Below are 21,448 nucleotides of genomic sequence, written 5' to 3'. Positions count from 1 at the left end.
TGGTAACACACTGAAGCAGTCAATAAAACCTGGTTTCGATCAATATTTTAGAGGATAACACCGGCTAGGTATGGGTTAGGTCTGGGATTTGCGCGCATCTGGCTTATACTTTCACCTTTTTCGCAATCTTGTTGGCCAGATCCTGAGTATTTTTCGTGTTTGAATCACGTAGTAATGTGGTAACACCCTGAAGCAGTCAATTAAACCTGGTTTCGATCAATATTTCAGAGGATAACACCGGTTAGGTCTGGGTTAGGTCTGGGAAATGCGCGCATCTGGCTTATACTTTCACCTTTTTCGCAAACTTGTTGGCCAGATCCTGGGTTTTTTCCGTGTTTGAATCAGGTAGTAATGTGGTAACACACTGAAGCAGTCAATAAAACCTGGTTTCGATCAATATTTTAGAGGATAACACCGGTTAGGTATGGGTTAGGTCTGGGATTTGCGCGCATCTGGCTTATACTTTCACCTTTTTCGCAATCTTGTTGGCCAGATCCTGAGTATTTTTCGTGTTTGAATCACGTAGTAATGTGGTAACACCCTGAAGCAGTCAATTAAACCTGGTTTCGATCAATATTTTAGAGGATAACACTGGTTAGGTCTGGGTTAGGTCTGGGATATGCGCGCATCTGGCTTATACTTTCGCCTTTTTCGCAAACTTGTTGGCCAGATCCTAGGTTTTTTTCGTGTTTCAATCACGTAGTAATGTGGGAACACACTGAGGCAGTCTATTAAACCTGGATTCGGACAGTATTTTAGAGGATATCACCGGTTAGGTCTGGGTTAGGTCTGGGTTATGCCCGCATCTGGCTCATGATTTTGCCTTCTTCGCATACTTCTTGGCCAGATCCTGGGTTTTTTTCGTGTTTGAATCACGTAGGAATGTGGTAACACACTGAAGCAGTCAATTAAACCTGGTTTCGATCAATATTTTAGAGGATAACACCGGTTAGGTCTGGGTTAGGTCCGGGATATGCCCGCATCTGGCTCATGATTTTGCCTTCTTCGCATACTTGCTGGACAGATCCTGGGTTTTTTTCGTGTTTGAATCACGTAGTAATGTGGTAGAACACTGAAGCTGTCAATTAAACCTGGTTTCGATCAATATTTTAGAGGATAACACCGGTTAGGTCTGGAATAGGTCCGGGATATGCCCGCATCTGGCTCATGATTTTGCCTTCTTCGCATACTTGTTGGCCAGATCCTGGGTTTTTTTCGTGTTTGAATCACGTAGTAATGTGGAAACACACCGAAGCTGTCAATTAAACCTGGTTTCGATCAATATTTCGGAGGATAACACCGGTTAGGTCTGGGTTAGGTCTGGGTTATGCCCCCATCTGGCTCATGATTTTGCCTTCTTCGCATACTTGTTGGCCAGATCTTGGGTTTTTTTCGTGTTTGAATCACGTAGTAATGTGGTAACACACTGAAGCAGTCAATTAAACCTGGTTTCGATCAATATTTTAGAGGATAACACCGGTTAGGTCTGGGTTAGGTCTGGGTTATGCCCGCATCTGGCTCATGATTTTGCCTTCATCGCATACTTGTTGGCCAGATCCTGGGATTTTTCCGTGTTTGAATCACGTAGTAATGTGGTAACACACTGAAGCAGTCAATTAAACCTGGTTTCGATCAATATTTCGGAGGATAACACCGGTTAGGTCTGGGTTAGGTCTGGGAAATGCGCGCATCTGGCTTATTCTTTCGCCTTCTTCGCATACTTCTTGGCCAGATCCTGGGTTTTTTTCGTGTTTGAATAACGTAGGAATGTGGTAACACACTGAAGCAGTCAATTAAACCTGGGTTCGATCAATATTTTAGAGGATAACACCGGTTAGGTCTGGGTTAGGTCTGGGATATGCGCGCATCTGGCTTATACTTTCGCCTTTTTCGCAAACTTGTTGGCCAGATCCTAGGTTTTTTTCGTGTTTCAATCACGTAGTAATGTGGTAACACACTGAGGCAGTCTATTAAACCTGGATTCGGACAGTATTTTAGAGGATATCACCGGTTAGGTCCGGGTTAGGTCTGGGTTATGCCCGCATCTGGCTCATGATCTTGCCTTCTTCGCAAACTTGTTGGCCAGATCCTGGGTATTTTTCGTGTTTGAATCACGTAGTAATGTGGTAACACACTGAAGCAGTCAATTAAACCTGGTTTCGATCAATATTTCAGAGGATAACACCGGTTAGGTCTGGGTTAGGTCCGGGATATGCCCGCATCTGGCTCATGATTTTGCCTTCTTCGCATACTTGTTGGCCAGATCCTGGGTTTTTTTCGTGTTTGAATCACGTAGTAATGTGGTACCACACTGAAGCAGTCAATTAAACCTGGTTTCGATCAATATTTTAGAGAATAACACCGGTTAGGTCTGGGTTAGATCTGGGTTATGCCCGCATCTGGCTCATGATTTTGCCTTCTTCGCATACTTGTTGGCCAGATCCTGGGTTTTTTTCGTGTTTGAATCACGTAGTAATGTGGTAATACACTGAAGCTGTCAATTAAACCTGGTTTCGATTAATATTTTAGAGGATATCACCGGTTAGGTCTGGGTTAGATCTGGGTTATGCCCGCATCTGGCTCATGATTTTGCCTTCTTCGCATACTTGTTGGCTAGATCTTGGGTTTTTTTCGTGTTTGAATCACGTAGGAATGTGGTAACACACTGAAGCAGTCAATTAAACCTGGTTTCGATCAATATTTTAGAGGATAACACCGGTTAGGTCTGGGATTTGCGCGCATCTGGCTTATACTTTCGCCTTTTTCGCAAACTTGTTGGCCAGATCCTGGGTATTTTTCGTGTTTGAATCACGTAGTAATGTGGTAACACACTGAAGCAGTCAATTAAACCTGGTTTCGATCAATATTTCAGAGGATAACACCGGTTAGGTCTGGGTTAGGTCTGGGTTATGCCCGCATCTGGCTCATGATTTTGCCTTCATCGCATACTTGTTGGCCAGGTCCTGGGTTTTTTCCGTGTTTGAATCACGTAGTAATGTGGTAACACACTGAAGCAGTCAATTAAACCTGGTTTCGATCAATATTTCAGAGGATAACACCGGTTAGGTCTGGGTTTGGTCTGGGAAATGCGCGCATCTGGCTTATACTTTCGCCTTCTTCGCATACTTGTTGGTCAGATCCTGGGTTTTTTCCGTGTTTGATCACGTAGTAATGTGGTAACACACTGAAGCAGTCAATAAAACATGGTTTCGATCAATATTTTAGGGGATAACACTGGTTAGGTCTGGGATTTGCGCGCATCTGGCTTATACTTTCGCCTTTTTCGCAAACTTGTTGGCCAGATCCTGGGTATTTTTCGTGTTTGAATCACGTAGTAATGTGGTAACACACTGAAGCAGTCAATTAAACCTGGTTTCGATCAATATTTCAGAGGATAACACCGGTTAGGTCTGGGTTAGGTCTGGGTTATGCCCGCATCTGGCTCATGATTTTGCCTTCATCGCATACTTGTTGGCCAGGTCCTGGGTTTTTTCCGTGTTTGAATCACGTAGTAATGTGGTAACACACTGAAGCAGTCAATTAAACCTGGTTTCGATCAATATTTCAGAGGATAACACCGGTTAGGTCTGGGTTTGGTCTGGGAAATGCGCGCATCTGGCTTATACTTTCGCCTTCTTCGCATACTTGTTGGCCAGATCCTGGGTTTTTTTCGTGTTTGAATCACGTAGTAATGTGGTACCACACTGAAGCAGTCAATTAAACCTGGTTTCGATCAATATTTTAGAGGATAACACCGGTTAGGTCTGGGTTAGGTCTGGGTTATGCCCGCATCTGGCTCATGATTTTGCCTTCATCGCATACTTGTTGGCCAGATCCTGGGTTTTTTCCGTGTTTGAATCACGTAGTAATGTGGTAACACACTGAAGCAGTCAATTAAACATGGTTTCGATCAACATTTCAGAGGATAACACCGGTTAGGTCTGGGTTTGGTCTGGGAAATGCGCGCATCTGGCTTATACTTTCGCCTTCTTCGCATACTTGTTGGTCAGATCCTGGGTTTTTTCCGTGTTTGATCACGTAGTAATGTGGTAACTCACTGAAGCAGTCAATAAAACCTGGTTTCGATCAATATTTTAGAGGATAACACCGGTTAGGTCTGGGATTTGCGCGCATCTGGCTTATACTTTCGCCTTTTTCGCAAACTTGTTGGCCAGATCCTGGGTATTTTTCGTGTTTGAATCACGTAGTAATGTGGTAACACACTGAAGCAGTCAATTAAACCTGGTTTCGATCAATATTTCAGAGGATAACACCGGTTAGGTCTGGGTTAGGTCTGGGTTATGCCCGCATCTGGCTCATGGTTTTGCCTTCATCGCATACTTGTTGGCCAGGTCCTGGGTTTTTTCCGTGTTTGAATCACGTAGTAATGTGCTAACACACTGAAGCAGTCAATTAAACCTGGTTTCGATCAATATTTCAGAGGATAACTCCGGTTAGGTCTGGGTTTGGTCTGGGAAATGCGCGCATCTGGCTTATACTTTCGCCTTCTTCACATACTTGTTGGCCAGATCCTGGGTATTTTCTGTGTTTGAATCACGTAGTAATGTGGTAATACACTGAAGCAGTCAATAAAACCTGGTTTCGATCAATATTTTAGAGGATAACACCGGTTAGGTCTGGGTTAGGTCTGGGTTATGCCCGCATCTGGCTCATGATTTTGCCTTCATCGCATACTTGTTGGCCAGATCCTGGGTTTTTTCCGTGTTTAAGTCACGTAGTAATGTGGTAACACACTGAAGCAGTCAATTAAACCTGGTTTCGATCAACATTTCAGAGGATAACACCGGTTAGGTCTGGGTTTGGTCTGGGAAATGCGCGCATCTGGCTTATACTTTCGCCTTCTTCGCATACTTGTTGGTCAGATCCTGGGTTTTTTCCGTGTTTGATCACGTAGTAATGTGGTAACTCACTGAAGCAGTCAATAAAACCTGGTTTCGATCAATATTTTATAGGATAACACCGGTTAGGTCTGGGTTAGGTCTGGGTTATGCCCGCATCTGGCTCATGATTTTGCCTTCTTCGCATACTTGTTGGCCAGATCCTGGGGTTTTTCGTGTTTGAATCACGTAGTAATGTGGTAACACCCTGAAGCAGTCAATTAACCCTGGTTTCGATCGATATTTTAGAGGATAACACCGGTTAGGTCTGGGTTAGATCTGGGTTATGCCCGCATCTGGCTCATGATTTTGCCTTCTTCGCATACTTGTTGGCTAGATCTTGGGTTTTTTTCGTGTTTGAATCACGTAGGAATGTGGTAACACACTGAAGCAGTCAATTAAACCTGGTTTCGATCAATATCTTAGAGGATAACACCGGTTAGGTCTGGGTTAGGTCCGGGATATGCCCGCATCTGGCTCATGATTTTGCCTTCTTCGCATAGTTGTTGGCCAGATCCTGGGTTTTTTTCGTGTTTGAATCACGTAGTAATGTGGTAACACACTGAACCTGTCAATTAAACCTGGTTTCGATCAATATTTTAGAGGATAACACCGGTTAGGTCTGGGTTAGTTCTGGGTTATGCCCGCATCTGGCTCATGATTTTGCCTTCTTCGCATACTTGTTGGCCAGATCCTGGGTTTTTTTCGTGTTTGAATCACGTAGTAATGTGGTAACACACTGAAGCTGTCAATTAAACCTGGTTTCGATCAATATTTTAGAGGATAACACCGGTTAGGTCTGGGTTAGGTCTGGGATATGCGCGCATCTGGCTTATACTTTCACCTTTTTCGCAAACTTGTTGGCCAGATCCTGGGTTTTTTCCGTGTTTGAATCACGTAGTAATGTGGTAACACACTGAAGCAGTCAATAAAACCTGGTTTCGATCAATATTTTAGAGGATAACACCGGTTAGGGCTGGGTTAGGTCTGGGATTTGCGCGCATCTGGCTTATACTTTCGCCTTTTTCGCAAACTTGTTGGCCAGATCCTGGGTATTTTTCGTGTTTGAATCACGTAGTAATGTGGTAACACACTGAAGCAGTCAATTAAACCTGGTTTCGATCAATATTTCAGAGGATAACACCGGTTAGGTCTGGGTTAGGTCTGGGATATGCGCGCATCTGGCTTATACTTTCGCCTTTTTCGCAAACTTGTTGGCCAGATCCTAGGTTTTTTTCGTGTTTCAATCACGTAGTAATGTGGGAACACACTGAGGCAGTCTATTAAACCTGGATTCGGACAGTATTTTAGAGGATATCACCGGTTAGGTCTGGGTTAGGTCTGGGTTATGCCCGCATCTGGCTCATGATTTTGCCTACTTCGCATACTTGTTGGCCAGATCCTGGGTTTTTTTCGTGTTTGAATCACGTAGTAATGTGATAATACACTGAAGCTGTCAATTAGACCTGGTTTCGATCAATATTTTAGAGGATAACACCGGTTAGGTCTGGGTTAGATCTGGGTTATGCCCGCATCTGGCTCATGATTTTGCCTTCTTCGCATAGTTGTTGGCCAGATACTGGGTTTTTTCCGTGTTTGAATCACGTAGTAATGTGGTAACACACTGAAGCAGTCAATTAAACCTGGTTTCGATCAACATTTCAGAGGATAACACCGGTTAGGTCTGGGTTTGGTCTGGGAAATGCGCGCATCTGGCTCATGATTTTGCCTTCTTCGCATACTTGTTGGCCAGATCCTGGGGTTTTTTCGTGTTTGAATCACGTAGTAATGTGGTAACACCCTGAAGCAGTCAATTAAACCTGGTTTCGATCGATATTTTAGAGGATAACACCGGTTAGGTCTGGGTTAGATCTGGGTTATGCCCGCATCTGGGTCATGATTTTGCCTTCTTCGCATACTTGTTGGCTAGATCTTGGGTTTTTTTCGTGTTTGAATCACGTAGGAATGTGGTAACACACTGAAGCAGTCAATTAAACCTGGTTTCGATCAACATTTCAGAGGATAACACCGGTTAGGTCTGGGTTTGGTCTGGGAAATGCGCGCATCTGGCTTATACTTTCGCCTTCTTCGCATACTTGTTGGTCAGATCCTGGGTTTTTTCCGTGTTTGATCACGTAGTAATGTGGTAACTCACTGAAGCAGTCAATAAAACCTGGTTTCGATCAATATTTTAGAGAATAACACCGGTTAGGTCTGGGTTAGGTCTGGGTTATGCCCGCATCTGGCTCATGATTTTGCCTTCTTCGCATACTTGTTGGCCAGATCCTGGGTTTTTTTCGTGTTTGAATCACGTAGTAATGTGGTAATACACTGAAGTAGTCAATAAAACCTGGTTTCGATCAATATTTTAGAGGATAACACCGGTTAGGTCTGGGTTAGGTCTGGGTTATGCCCGCATCTGGCTCATGATTTTGCCTTCTTCGCATACTTGATGGCCAGATCCTAGGTTTTTTTCGTGTTTCAATCACGTAGTAATGTGGGAACACACTGAGGCAGTCTATTAAACCTGGATTCGGACAGTATTTTAGAGGATATCACCGGTTAGGTCTGGGTTAGGTCTGGGTTATGCCCGCATCTGGCTCATGATTTTGCCTTCTTCGCATACTTGTTGGCCAGATCCTGGGTTTTTTTCGTGTTTGAATCACGTAGTAATGTGGTAATACACTGAAGCAGTCAATTAAACCTGGTTTCGATCAATATTTTAGAGGATAACACCGGTTAGGTCTGGGTTAGGTCTGGGTTATGCCCGCATCTGGCTCATGATTTTGCCTTCTTCGCATACTTGTTGGCCAGATCCTGGGTTTTTTTCGTGTTTGAGTCACGTAGTAATGTGGTAACACACTGAAGCAGTCAATTAAACCTGGTTTCGATCAATATTTTAGAGGATAACACCGGTTAGGTCTGGGTTAGATCTGGGTTATGCCCGCATCTGGCTCATGATTTTGCCTTCTTCGCATACTTGTTGGCTAGATCTTGGGTTTTTTTCGTGTTTGAATCACGTAGGAATGTGGTAACACACTGAAGCTGTCAATTAAACCTGGTTTCGATCAATATTTCAGAGGATAACACCGGTTAGGTCTGGGTTAGGTCTGGGATTTGCGCGCATCTGGCTTATACTTTCGCCTTTTTCGCAAACTTGTTGGCCAGATCCTGGGTATTTTCCGTGTTTGAATCACGTAGGAATGTGGTAACACACTGAAGCAGTCAATTAAACCTGGTTTCGATCAATATTTCAGAGGATAACACCGGTTAGGTCTGGGTTAGGTCTGGGTTATGCCCGCATCTGGCTCATGATTTTGCCTTCTTCGCATACTTGTTGGCCAGATCCTGGGTTTTTTCCGTGTTTGAATCACGTAGTAATGTGGTAACACACTGAAGCAGTCAATTAAACCTGGTTTCGATCAATATTTTACAGGATAACACCGGTTAGGTCTGGGTTAGGTCTGGGTTATGCCAGCATCTGGCTCATGATTTTGCCTTCTTCGCATACTTGTTGGCCAGATCCTGGGTTTTTTTCGTGTTTGAATCACGTAGTAATGTGGTAATACACTGAAGCAGTCAATAAAACCTGGTTTCGATCAATATTTTAGAGGATAACACCGGTTAGGTCTGGGTTAGGTCTGGGTTATGCCCGCATCTGGCTCATGATTTTGCCTTCTTCGCATACTTGTTGGCCAGATCCTGGGGTTTTTTCGTGTTTGAATCACGTAGTAATGTGGTAACACACTGAAGCAGTCAATAAAACCTGGTTTCGATCAATATTTTAGAGGATAACACCGGTTAGATCTGGGTTAGGTCCGGGATATGCCCGCATCTGGCTTATACTTTCGCCTTTTTCGCAAACTTGTTGGCTAGATCCTGGGTTTTTTTCCGGTTTGAATAACGCAGTAATGTGGTACCACACTGAAGCAGTCAATTAAACCTGGTTTCGATCAATATTTCAGAGGATAACACCGGTTAGGTCTGGGTTAGGTCCGGGATATGCCCGCATCTGGCTCATGATTTTGCCTTCTTCGCATACTTGTTGGCCAGATCCTGGGTTTTTTTCGTGTTTGAATCACGTAGTAATGTGGTACCACACTGAAGCAGTCAATTAAACCTGGTTTCGATCAATATTTTAGAGGATAACACCGGTTAGGTCTGGGTTAGATCTGGGTTATGCCCGCATCTGGCTCATGATTTTGCCTTCTTCGCATACTTGTTGGCTAGATCTTGGGTTTTTTTCGTGTTTGAATCACGTAGGAATGTGGTAACACACTGAAGCAGTCAATTAAACCTGGTTTCGATCAATATCTTAGAGGATAACACCGGTTAGGTCTGGGTTAGGTCCGGGATATGCCCGCATCTGGCTCATGATTTTGCCTTCTTCGCATAGTTGTTGGCCAGATCCTGGGTTTCTTTCGTGTTTGAATCAAGTAGTAATGTGGTAACACACTGAAGCTGTCAATTAAACCTGGTTTCGATCAATATTTTAGAGGATAACACCGGTTAGGTCTGGGTTAGGTCTGGGTTATGCCCGCATCTGGCTCATGATTTTGCCTTCTTCGCATACTTGTTGGCCAGATCCTGGGTTTTTTTCGTGTTTGAATCACGTAGTAACGTGGTAACACACTGAAGCTGTCAATTAAACCTGGTTTCGATCAATATTCTAGAGGATAACACCGGTTAGGTCTGGGTTAGGTCTGGGATATGCGCGCATCTGGCTCATGATTTTGCCTTCTTCGCATACTTGTTGGCCAGATCCTGGGTTTTTTCCGTGTTTGAATCACGTAGTAATGTGGTAACACACTGAAGCAGTCAATTAAACCTGGTTTCGATCAATATTTTACAGGATAACACCGGTTAGGTCTGGGTTAGGTCTGGGTTATGCCCGCATCTGGCTCATGATTTTGCCTTCTTCGCATACTTGTTGGCCAGATCCTGGGTTTTTTTCGTGTTTGAGTCACGTAGTAATGTGGTAACACACTGAAGCAGTCAATTAAACCTGGTTTCGATCAATATTTTAGAGGATAACACCGGTTAGGTCTGGGTTAGATCTGGGTTATGCCCGCATCTGGCTCATGATTTTGCCTTCTTCGCATACTTGTTGGCTAGATCTTGGGTTTTTTTTCGTGTTTGAATCACGTAGGAATGTGGTAACACACTGAAGCTGTCAATTAAACCTGGTTTCGATCAACATTTCAGAGGATAACACCGGTTAGGTCTGGGTTTGGTCTGGGAAATGCGCGCATCTGGCTTATACTTTCGCCTTCTTCGCATACTTGTTGTTCAGATCCTGGGTTTTTTCCGTGTTTGATCACGTAGTAATGTGGTAACTCACTGAAGCAGTCAATAAAACCTGGTTTCGATCAATATTTTAGAGGATAACACCGGTTAGGTCTGGGTTAGGTCTGGGTTATGCCCGCATCTGGCTCATGATTTTGCCTTCTTCGCATACTTGATGGCCAGATCCTAGGTTTTTTTCGTGTTTCAATCACGTAGTAATGTGGGAACACACTGAGGCAGTCTATTAAACCAGGATTCGCACAGTATTTTAGAGGATATCACCGGTTAGGTCTGGGTTAGGTCTGGGTTATGCCCGCATCTGGCTCATGATTTTGCCTTCTTCGCATACTTGTTGGCCAGATCCTGGGTTTTTTTCGTGTTTGAATCACGTAGTAATGTGGTAATACACTGAAGCAGTCAATTAAACCTGGTTTCGATCAATATTTTAGAGGATAACACCGGTTAGGTCTGGGTTAGGTCTGGGTTATGCCCGCATCTGGCTCATGATTTTGCCTTCTTCGCATACTTGTTGGCCGGATCCTGGGTTTTTTTCGTGTTTGAGTCACGTAGTAATGTGGTAACACACTGAGGCAGTCAATTAAACCTGGTTTCGATCAATATTTTAGAGGATAACACCGGTTAGGTCTGGGTTAGATCTGGGTTATGCCCGCATCTGGCTCATGATTTTGCCTTCTTCGCATACTTGTTGGCTAGATCTTGGGTTTTTTTCGTGTTTGAATCACGTAGGAATGTGGTAACACACTGAAGCTGTCAATTAAACCTGGTTTCGATCAATATTTTAGAGGATAACACCGGTTAGGTCTGGGTTAGGTCTGGGATTTGCGCGCATCTGGCTTATACTTTCGCCTTTTTCGCAAACTTGTTGGCCAGATCCTGGGTATTTTCCGTGTTTGAATCACGTAGGAATGTGGTAACACACTGAAGCAGTCAATTAAACCTGGTTTCGATCAATATTTCAGAGGATAACACCGGTTAGGTCTGGGTTAGGTCTGGGTTATGCCCGCATCTGGCTCATGATTTTGCCTTCTTCGCATACTTGTTGGCCAGATCCTGGGTTTTTTCCGTGTTTGAATCACGTAGTAATGTGGTAACACACTGAAGCTGTCAATTAATCCTGGTTTCGATCAATATTTTACAGGATAACACCGGTTAGGTCTGGGTTAGGTCTGGGTTATGCCAGCATCTGGCTCATGATTTTGCCTTCTTCGCATACTTGTTGGCCAGATCCTGGGTTTTTTTCGTGTTTGAATCACGTAGTAATGTGGTAACACACTGAAGCAGTCAATAAAACCTGGTTTCGATCAATATTTTAGAGCATAACACCGGTTAGATCTGGGTTAGGTCCGGGATATGCCCGCATCTGGCTTATACTTTCGCCTTTTTCGCAAACTTGTTGGCTAGATCCTGGGTTTTTTTCCGGATTGAATAACGCAGTAATGTGGTACCACACTGAAGCAGTCAATTAAACCTGGTTTCGATCAATATTTCAGAGGATAACACCGGTTAGGTCTGGGTTAGGTCCGGGATATGCCCGCATCTGGCTCATGATTTTGCCTTCTTCGCATACTTGTTGGCCAGATCCTGGGTTTTTTTCGTGTTTGAATCACGTAGTAATGTGGTACCACACTGAAGCAGTCAATTAAACCTGGTTTCGATCAATATTTTAGAGGATAACACCGGTTAGGTCTGGGTTAGATCTGGGTTATGCCCGCATCTGGCTCATGATTTTGCCTTCTTCGCATACTTGTTGGCTAGATCTTGGGTTTTTTTCGTGTTTGAATCACGTAGGAATGTGGTAACACACTGAAGCAGTCAATTAAACCTGGTTTCGATCAATATCTTAGAGGATAACACCGGTTAGGTCTGGGTTAGGTCCGGGATATGCCCGCATCTGGCTCATGATTTTGCCTTCTTCGCATAGTTGTTGGCCAGATCCTGGGTTTCTTTCGTGTTTGAATCACGTAGTAATGTGGTAACACACTGAAGCTGTCAATTAAACCTGGTTTCGATCAATATTTTAGAGGATAACACCGGTTAGGTCTGGGTTAGGTCTGGGTTATGCCCGCATCTGGCTCATGATTTTGCCTTCTTCGCATACTTGTTGGCCAGATCCTGGGTTTTTTTCGTGTTTGAATCACGTAGTAATGTGGTAACACACTGAAGCTGTCAATTAAACCTGGTTTCGATCAATATTCTAGAGGATAACACCGGTTAGGTCTGGGTTAGGTCTGGGATATGCGCGCATCTGGCTTATACTTTCACCTTTTTCGCAAACTTGTTGGCCAGATCCTGGGTTTTTTCGTGTTTGAATCACGTAGTAATGTGGTAACACACTGAAGCAGTCAATAAAACCTGGTTTCGATCAATATTTTAGAGGATAACACCGGTTAGGTCTGGGTTAGGTCTGGGATTTGCGCGCATCTGGCTTATACTTTCGCCTTCTTCGCAAACTTGTTGGCCAGATCCTGGGTATTTTTCGTGTTTGAATCACGTAGTAATGTGGTAACACACTGAAGCAGTCAATTAAACCTGGTTTCGATCAATATTTCAGAGGATAACACCGGTTAGGTCTGGGTTAGGTCTGGGATATGCGCGCATCTGGCTTATACTTTCGCCTTTTTCGCAAACTTGTTGGCCAGATCGTAGGTTTTTTTCGTGTTTCAATCACGTAGTAATGTGGTAACACACTGAGGCAGTCTATTAAACCTGGATTCGGACAGTATTTTAGAGGATATCACCGGTTAGGTCTGGGATAGGTCTGGGATTTGCGCGCATCTGGCTTATACTTTCGCCTTTTTCGCAAACTTGTTGGCCAGATCCTGGGTATTTTTCGTGTTTGAATCACGTAGTAATGTGGTAATACACTGAAGCTGTCAATTAAACCTGGTTTCGATCAATATTTTAGAGGATAACACCGGTTAGGTCTGTGTTAGATCTGGGTTATGCCCGCATCTGGCTCATGATTTTGCCTTCTTCGCATACTTGTTGGCTAGATCTTGGGTTTTTTTCGTGTTTGAATCACGTAGGAATGTGGTAACACACTGAAGCAGTCAATAAAACCTGGTTTCGATCAATATTTTAGAGGATAACACCGGTTAGGTCTGGGTTAGGTCTGGGATTTGCGCGCATCTGGCTTATATTTTCGCCTTCTTCGCAAACTTGTTGGCCAGATCCTGGGTATTTTTCGTGTTTGAATCACGTAGTAATGTGGTAACACACTGAAGCAGTCAATTAAACCTGGTTTCGATCAATATTTCAGAGGATAACACCGGTTAGGTCTGGGTTAGGTCTGGGATATGCGCGCATCTGGCTTATACTTTCGCCTTTTTCGCAAACTTGTTGGCCAGATCCTAGGTTTTTTTCGTGTTTCAATCACGTACTAATGTGGTAATACACTGAGGCAGTCTATTAAACCTGGATTCGGACAGTATTTTAGAGGATATCACCGGTTAGGTCTGGGTTAGGTCTGAGTTATGCCCGCATCTGGCTCATCATTTTGCCTTCTTCGCATACTTGTTGGCCAGATCCTGGGTTTTTTTCGTGTTTGAATCACGTAGTAATGTGGTAATACACTGAAGCTGTCAATTAAACCTGGTTTCGATCAATATTTTAGAGGATAACACCGGTTAGGTCTGGGTTAGATCTGGGTTATGCCCGCATCTGGCTCATGATTTTGCCTTCTTCCCATACTTGTTGGCTAGATCTTGGGTTTTTTTCGTGTTTGAATCACGTAGGAATGTGGTAACACACTGAAGCAGTCAATTAAACCTGGTTTCGATCAATATTTCAGAGGATAACACCGGTTAGGTCTGGGTTTGGTCTGGGAAATGCGCGCATCTGGCTTATACTTTCGCCTTCTTCGCATACTTGTTGGTCAGATCCTGGGTTTTTTCCGTGTTTGATCACGTAGTAATGTGGTAACACACTGAAGCAGTCAATAAAACCTGGTTTCGATCAATATTTTAGAGGATAACACCGGTTAGGTCTGGGTTAGGTCTGGGTTATGCCCGCATCTGGCTCATGATTTTGCCTTCTTCGCATACTTGATGGCCAGATCCTAGGTTTTTTTCGTGTTTCAATCACGTAGTAATGTGGGAACACACTGAGGCAGTCTATTAAACCTGGATTCGGACAGTATTTTAGAGGATATCACCGGTTAGGTCTGGGTTAGGTCTGGGTTATGCCCGCATCTGGCTCATGATTTTGCCTTCTTCGCATAGTTGTTGGCCAGATCCTGGGTTTTTTTCGTGTTTGAATCACGTAGTAATGTGGTAATACACTGAAGCAGTCAATTAAACCTGGTTTCGATCAATATTTTAGAGGATAACACCGGTTAGGTCTGGGTTAGGTCTGGGTTATGCCCGCATCTGGCTCATGATTTTGCCTTCTTCGCATACTTGTTGGCCGGATCCTGGGTTTTTTTCGTGTTTGAGTCACGTAGTAATGTGGTAACACACTGAGGCAGTCAATTAAACCTGGTTTCGATCAATATTTTAGAGGATAACACCGGTTAGGTCTGGGTTAGATCTGGGTTATGCCCGCATCTGGCTCATGATTTTGCCTTCTTCGCATACTTGTTGGCTAGATCTTGGGTTATTTTCGTGTTTGAATCACGTAGGAATGTGGTAACACACTGAAGCTGTCAATTAAACCTGGTTTCGATCAATATTTTAGAGGATAACACCGGTTAGGTCTGGGTTAGGTCTGGGATTTGCGCGCATCTGGCTTATACTTTCGCCTTTTTCGCAAACTTGTTGGCCAGATCCTGGGTATTTTCCGTGTTTGAATCACGTAGGAATGTGGTAACACACTGAAGCAGTCAATTAAACCTGGTTTCGATCAATATTTCAGAGGATAACACCGGTTAGGTCTGGGTTAGGTCTGGGTTATGCCCGCATCTGGCTCATGATTTTGCCTTCTTCGCATACTTGTTGGCCAGATCCTGGGTTTTTTCCGTGTTTGAATCACGTAGTAATGTGGTAACACACTGAAGCTGTCAATTAAACCTGGTTTCGATCAATATTTTACAGGATAACACCGGTTAGGTCTGGGTTAGGTCTGGGTTATGCCAGCATCTGGCTCATGATTTTGCCTTCTTCGCATACTTGTTGGCCAGATCCTGGGTTTTTTTCGTGTTTGAATCACGTAGTAATGTGGTAACACACTGAAGCAGTCAATAAAACCTGGTTTCGATCAATATTTTAGAGGATAACACCGGTTAGATCTGGGTTAGGTCCGGGATATGCCCGCATCTGGCTTATACTTTCGCCTTTTTCGCAAACTTGTTGGCTAGATCCTGGGTTTTTTTCCGGTTTGAATAACGCAGTAATGTGGTACCACACTGAAGCAGTCAATTAAACCTGGTTTCGATCAATATTTCAGAGGATAACACCGGTTAGGTCTGGGTTAGGTCCGGGATATGCCCGCATCTGGCTCATGATTTTGCCTTCTTCGCATACTTGTTGGCCAGATCCTGGGTTTTTTTCGTGTTTGAATCACGTAGTAATGTGGTACCACACTGAAGCAGTCAATTAAACCTGGTTTCGATCAATATTTTAGAGGATAACACCGGTTAGGTCTGGGTTAGATCTGGGTTATGCCCGCATCTGGCTCATGATTTTGCCTTCTTCGCATACTTGTTGGCTAGATCTTGGGTTTTTTTCGTGTTTGAATCACGTAGGAATGTGGTAACACACTGAAGCAGTCAATTAAACCTGGTTTCGATCAATATCTTAGAGGATAACACCGGTTAGGTCTGGGTTAGGTCCGGGATATGCCCGCATCTGGCTCATGATTTTGCCTTCTTCGCATAGTTGTTGGCCAGATCCTGGGTTTCTTTCGTGTTTGAATCACGTAGTAATGTGGTAACACACTGAAGCTGTCAATTAAACCTGGTTTCGATCAATATTTTAGAGGATAACACCGGTTAGGTCTGGGTTAGGTCTGGGTTATGCCCGCATCTGGCTCATGATTTTGCCTTCTTCGCATACTTGTTGGCCAGATCCTGGGTTTTTTTCGTGTTTGAATCACGTAGTAATGTGGTAACACACTGAAGCTGTCAATTAAACCTGGTTTCGATCAATATTCTAGAGGATAACACCGGTTAGGTCTGGGTTAGGTCTGGGATATGCGCGCATCTGGCTTATACTTTCACCTTTTTCGCAAACTTGTTGGCCAGATCCTGGGTTTTTTCGTGTTTGAATCACGTAGTAATGTGGTAACACACTGAAGCAGTCAATAAAACCTGGTTTCGATCAATATTTTAGAGGATAACACCGGTTAGGTCTGGGTTAGGTCTGGGATTTGCGCGCATCTGGCTTATACTTTCGCCTTCTTCGCAAACTTGTTGGCCAGATCCTGGGTATTTTTCGTGTTTGAATCACGTAGTAATGTGGTAACACACTGAAGCAGTCAATTAAACCTGGTTTCGATCAATATTTCAGAGGATAACACCGGTTAGGTCTGGGTTAGGTCTGGGATATGCGCGCATCTGGCTTATACTTTCGCCTTTTTCGCAAACTTGTTGGCCAGATCGTAGGTTTTTTTCGTGTTTCAATCACGTAGTAATGTGGTAACACACTGAGGCAGTCTATTAAACCTGGATTCGGACAGTATTTTAGAGGATATCACCGGTTAGGTCTGGGATAGGTCTGGGATTTGCGCGCATCTGGCTTATACTTTCGCCTTTTTCGCAAACTTGTTGGCCAGATCCTGGGTATTTTTCGTGTTTGAATCACGTAGTAATGTGGTAATACACTGAAGCTGTCAATTAAACCTGGTTTCGATCAATATTTTAGAGGATAACACCGGTTAGGTCTGTGTTAGATCTGGGTTATGCCCGCATCTGGCTCATGATTTTGCCTTCTTCGCATACTTGTTGGCTAGATCTTGGGTTTTTTTCGTGTTTGAATCACGTAGGAATGTGGTAACACACTGAAGCAGTCAATAAAACCTGGTTTCGATCAATATTTTAGAGGATAACACCGGTTAGGTCTGGGTTAGGTCTGGGATTTGCGCGCATCTGGCTTATATTTTCGCCTTCTTCGCAAACTTGTTGGCCAGATCCTGGGTATTTTTCGTGTTTGAATCACGTAGTAATGTGGTAACACACTGAAGCAGTCAATTAAACCTGGTTTCGATCAATATTTCAGAGGATAACACCGGTTAGGTCTGGGTTAGGTCTGGGATATGCGCGCATCTGGCTTATACTTTCGCCTTTTTCGCAAACTTGTTGGCCAGATCCTAGGTTTTTTTCGTGTTTCAATCACGTACTAATGTGGTAATACACTGAGGCAGTCTATTAAACCTGGATTCGGACAGTATTTTAGAGGATATCACCGGTTAGGTCTGGGTTAGGTCTGAGTTATGCCCGCATCTGGCTCATCATTTTGCCTTCTTCGCATACTTGTTGGCCAGATCCTGGGTTTTTTTCGTGTTTGAATCACGTAGTAATGTGGTAATACACTGAAGCTGTCAATTAAACCTGGTTTCGATCAATATTTTAGAGGATAACACCGGTTAGGTCTGGGTTAGATCTGGGTTATGCCCGCATCTGGCTCATGATTTTGCCTTCTTCCCATACTTGTTGGCTAGATCTTGGGTTTTTTTCGTGTTTGAATCACGTAGGAATGTGGTAACACACTGAAGCAGTCAATTAAACCTGGTTTCGATCAATATTTCAGAGGATAACACCGGTTAGGTCTGGGTTTGGTCTGGGAAATGCGCGCATCTGGCTTATACTTTCGCCTTCTTCGCATACTTGTTGGTCAGATCCTGGGTTTTTTCCGTGTTTGATCACGTAGTAATGTGGTAACACACTGAAGCAGTCAATAAAACCTGGTTTCGATCAATATTTTAGAGGATAACACCGGTTAGGTCTGGGTTAGGTCTGGGTTATGCCCGCATCTGGCTCATGATTTTGCCTTCTTCGCATACTTGATGGCCAGATCCTAGGTTTTTTTCGTGTTTCAATCACGTAGTAATGTGGGAACACACTGAGGCAGTCTATTAAACCTGGATTCGGACAGTATTTTAGAGGATATCACCGGTTAGGTCTGGGTTAGGTCTGGGTTATGCCCGCATCTGGCTCATGATTTTGCCTTCTTCGCATACTTGTTGGCCAGATCCTGGGTTTTTTTCGTGTTTGAATCACGTAGTAATGTGGTAATACACTGAAGCAGTCAATTAAACCTGGTTTCGATCAATATTTTAGAGGATAACACCGGTTAGGTCTGGGTTAGGTCTGGGTTATGCCCGCATCTGGCTCATGATTTTGCCTTCTTCGCATACTTGTTGGCCGGATCCTGGGTTTTTTTCGTGTTTGAGTCACGTAGTAATGTGGTAACACACTGAGGCAGTCAATTAAACCTGGTTTCGATCAATATTTTAGAGGATAACACCGGTTAGGTCTGGGTTAGATCTGGGTTATGCCCGCATCTGGCTCATGATTTTGCCTTCTTCGCATACTTGTTGGCTAGATCTTGGGTTTTTTTCGTGTTTGAATCACGTAGGAATGTGGTAACACACTGAAGCTGTCAATTAAACCTGGTTTCGATCAATATTTTAGAGGATAACACCGGTTAGGTCTGGGTTAGGTCTGGGATTTGCGCGCATCTGGCTTATACTTTCGCCTTTTTCGCAAACTTGTTGGCCAGATCCTGGGTATTTTCCGTGTTTGAATCACGTAGGAATGTGGTAACACACTGAAGCAGTCAATTAAACCTGGTTTCGATCAATATTTCAGAGGATAACACCGGTTAGGTCTGGGTTAGGTCTGGGTTATGCCCGCATCAGGCTCATGATTTTGCCTTCTTCGCATACTTGTTGGCCAGATCCTGGGTTTTTTCCGTGTTTGAATCACGTAGTAATGTGGTAACACACTGAAGCTGTCAATTAAACCTGGTTTCGATCAATATTTTACAGGATAACACCGGTTAGGTCTGGGTTAGGTCTGGGTTATGCCAGCATCTGGCTCATGATTTTGCCTTCTTCGCATACTTGTTGGCCAGATCCTGGGTTTTTTTCGTGTTTGAATCACGTAGTAATGTGGTAACACACTGAAGCAGTCAATAAAACCTGGTTTCGATCAATATTTTAGAGGATAACACCGGTTAGATCTGGGTTAGGTCCGGGATATGCCCGCATCTGGCTTATACTTTCGCCTTTTTCGCAAACTTGTTGGCTAGATCCTGGGTTTTTTTCCGGTTTGAATAACGCAGTAATGTGGTACCACACTGAAGCAGTCAATTAAACCTGGTTTCGATCAATATTTCAGAGGATAACACCGGTTAGGTCTGGGTTAGGTCCGGGATATGCCCGCATCTGGCTCATGATTTTGCCTTCTTCGCATACTTGTTGGCCAGATCCTGGGTTTTTTTCGTGTTTGAATCACGTAGTAATGTGGTACCACACTGAAGCAGTCAATTAAACCTGGTTTCGATCAATATTTTAGAGGATAACACCGGTTAGGTCTGGGTTAGATCTGGGTTATGCCCGCATCTGGCTCATGATTTTGCCTTCTTCGCATACTTGTTGGCTAGATCTTGGGTTTTTTTCGTGTTTGAATCACGTAGGAATGTGGTAACACACTGAAGCAGTCAATTAAACCTGGTTTCGATCAATATCTTAGAGGATAACACCGGTTAGGTCTGGGTTAGGTCCGGGATATGCCCGCATCTGGCTCATGATTTTGCCTTCTTCGCATAGTTGTTGGCCAGATCCTGGGTTTCTTTCGTGTTTGAATCACGTAGTAATGTGGTAACACACTGAAGCTGTCAATTAAACCTGGTTTCGATCAATATTTTAGAGGATAACACCGGTTAGGTCTGGGTTAGGTCTGGGTTATGCCCGCATCTGGCTCATGATTTTGCCTTCTTCGCATACTTGTTGGCCAGATCCTGGGTTTTTTTCGTGTTTGAATCACGTAGTAATGTGGTAACACACTGAAGCTGTCAATTAAACCTGGTTTCGATCAATATTCTAGAGGATAACACCGGTTAGGTCTGGGTTAGGTCTGGGATATGCGCGCATCTGGCTTATACTTTCACCTTTTTCGCAAACTTGTTGGCCAGATCCTGGGTTTTTTCGTGTTTGAATCACGTAGTAATGTGGTAACACACTGAAGCAGTCAATAAAACCTGGTTTCGATCAATATTTTAGAGGATAACACCGGTTAGGTCTGGGTTAGGTCTGGGATTTGCGCGCATCTGGCTTATACTTTCGCCTTCTTCGCAAACTTGTTGGCCAGATCCTGGGTATTTTTCGTGTTTGAATCACGTAGTAATGTGGTAACACACTGAAGCAGTCAATTAAACCTGGTTTCGATCAATATTTCAGAGGATAACACCGGTTAGGTCTGGGTTAGGTCTGGGATATGCGCGCATCTGGCTTATACTTTCGCCTTTTTCGCAAACTTGTTGGCCAGATCGTAGGTTTTTTTCGTGTTTCAATCACGTAGTAATGTGGTAACACACTGAGGCAGTCTATTAAACCTGGATTCGGACAGTATTTTAGAGGATATCACCGGTTAGGTCTGGGATAGGTCTGGGATTTGCGCGCATCTGGCTTATACTTTCGCCTTTTTCGCAAACTTGTTGGCCAGATCCTGGGTATTTTTCGTGTTTGAATCACGTAGTAATGTGGTAATACACTGAAGCTGTCAATTAAACCTGGTTTCGATCAATATTTTAGAGGATAACACCGGTTAGGTCTGTGTTAGATCTGGGTTATGCCCGCATCTGGCTCATGATTTTGCCTTCTTCGCATACTTGTTGGCTAGATCTTGGGTTTTTTTCGTGTTTGAATCACGTAGGAATGTGGTAACACACTGAAGCAGTCAATAAAACCTGGTTTCGATCAATATTTTAGAGGATAACACCGGTTAGGTCTGGGTTAGGTCTGGGATTTGCGCGCATCTGGCTTATATTTTCGCCTTCTTCGCAAACTTGTTGGCCAGATCCTGGGTATTTTTCGTGTTTGAATCACGTAGTAATGTGGTAACACACTGAAGCAGTCAATTAAACCTGGTTTCGATCAATATTTCAGAGGATAACACCGGTTAGGTCTGGGTTAGGTCTGGGATATGCGCGCATCTGGCTTATACTTTCGCCTTTTTCGCAAACTTGTTGGCCAGATCCTAGGTTTTTTTCGTGTTTCAATCACGTACTAATGTGGTAATACACTGAGGCAGTCTATGAAACCTGGATTCGGACAGTATTTCAGAGGATAACACCGGTTAGGTCTGG

This window comes from Colletes latitarsis, chromosome 9, assembly GCF_051014445.1.
Source record: "Colletes latitarsis isolate SP2378_abdomen chromosome 9, iyColLati1, whole genome shotgun sequence".
Classification (NCBI taxonomy): domain Eukaryota; kingdom Metazoa; phylum Arthropoda; class Insecta; order Hymenoptera; family Colletidae; genus Colletes; species Colletes latitarsis.
Note: the sequence above shows the minus strand (reverse complement) of the source record.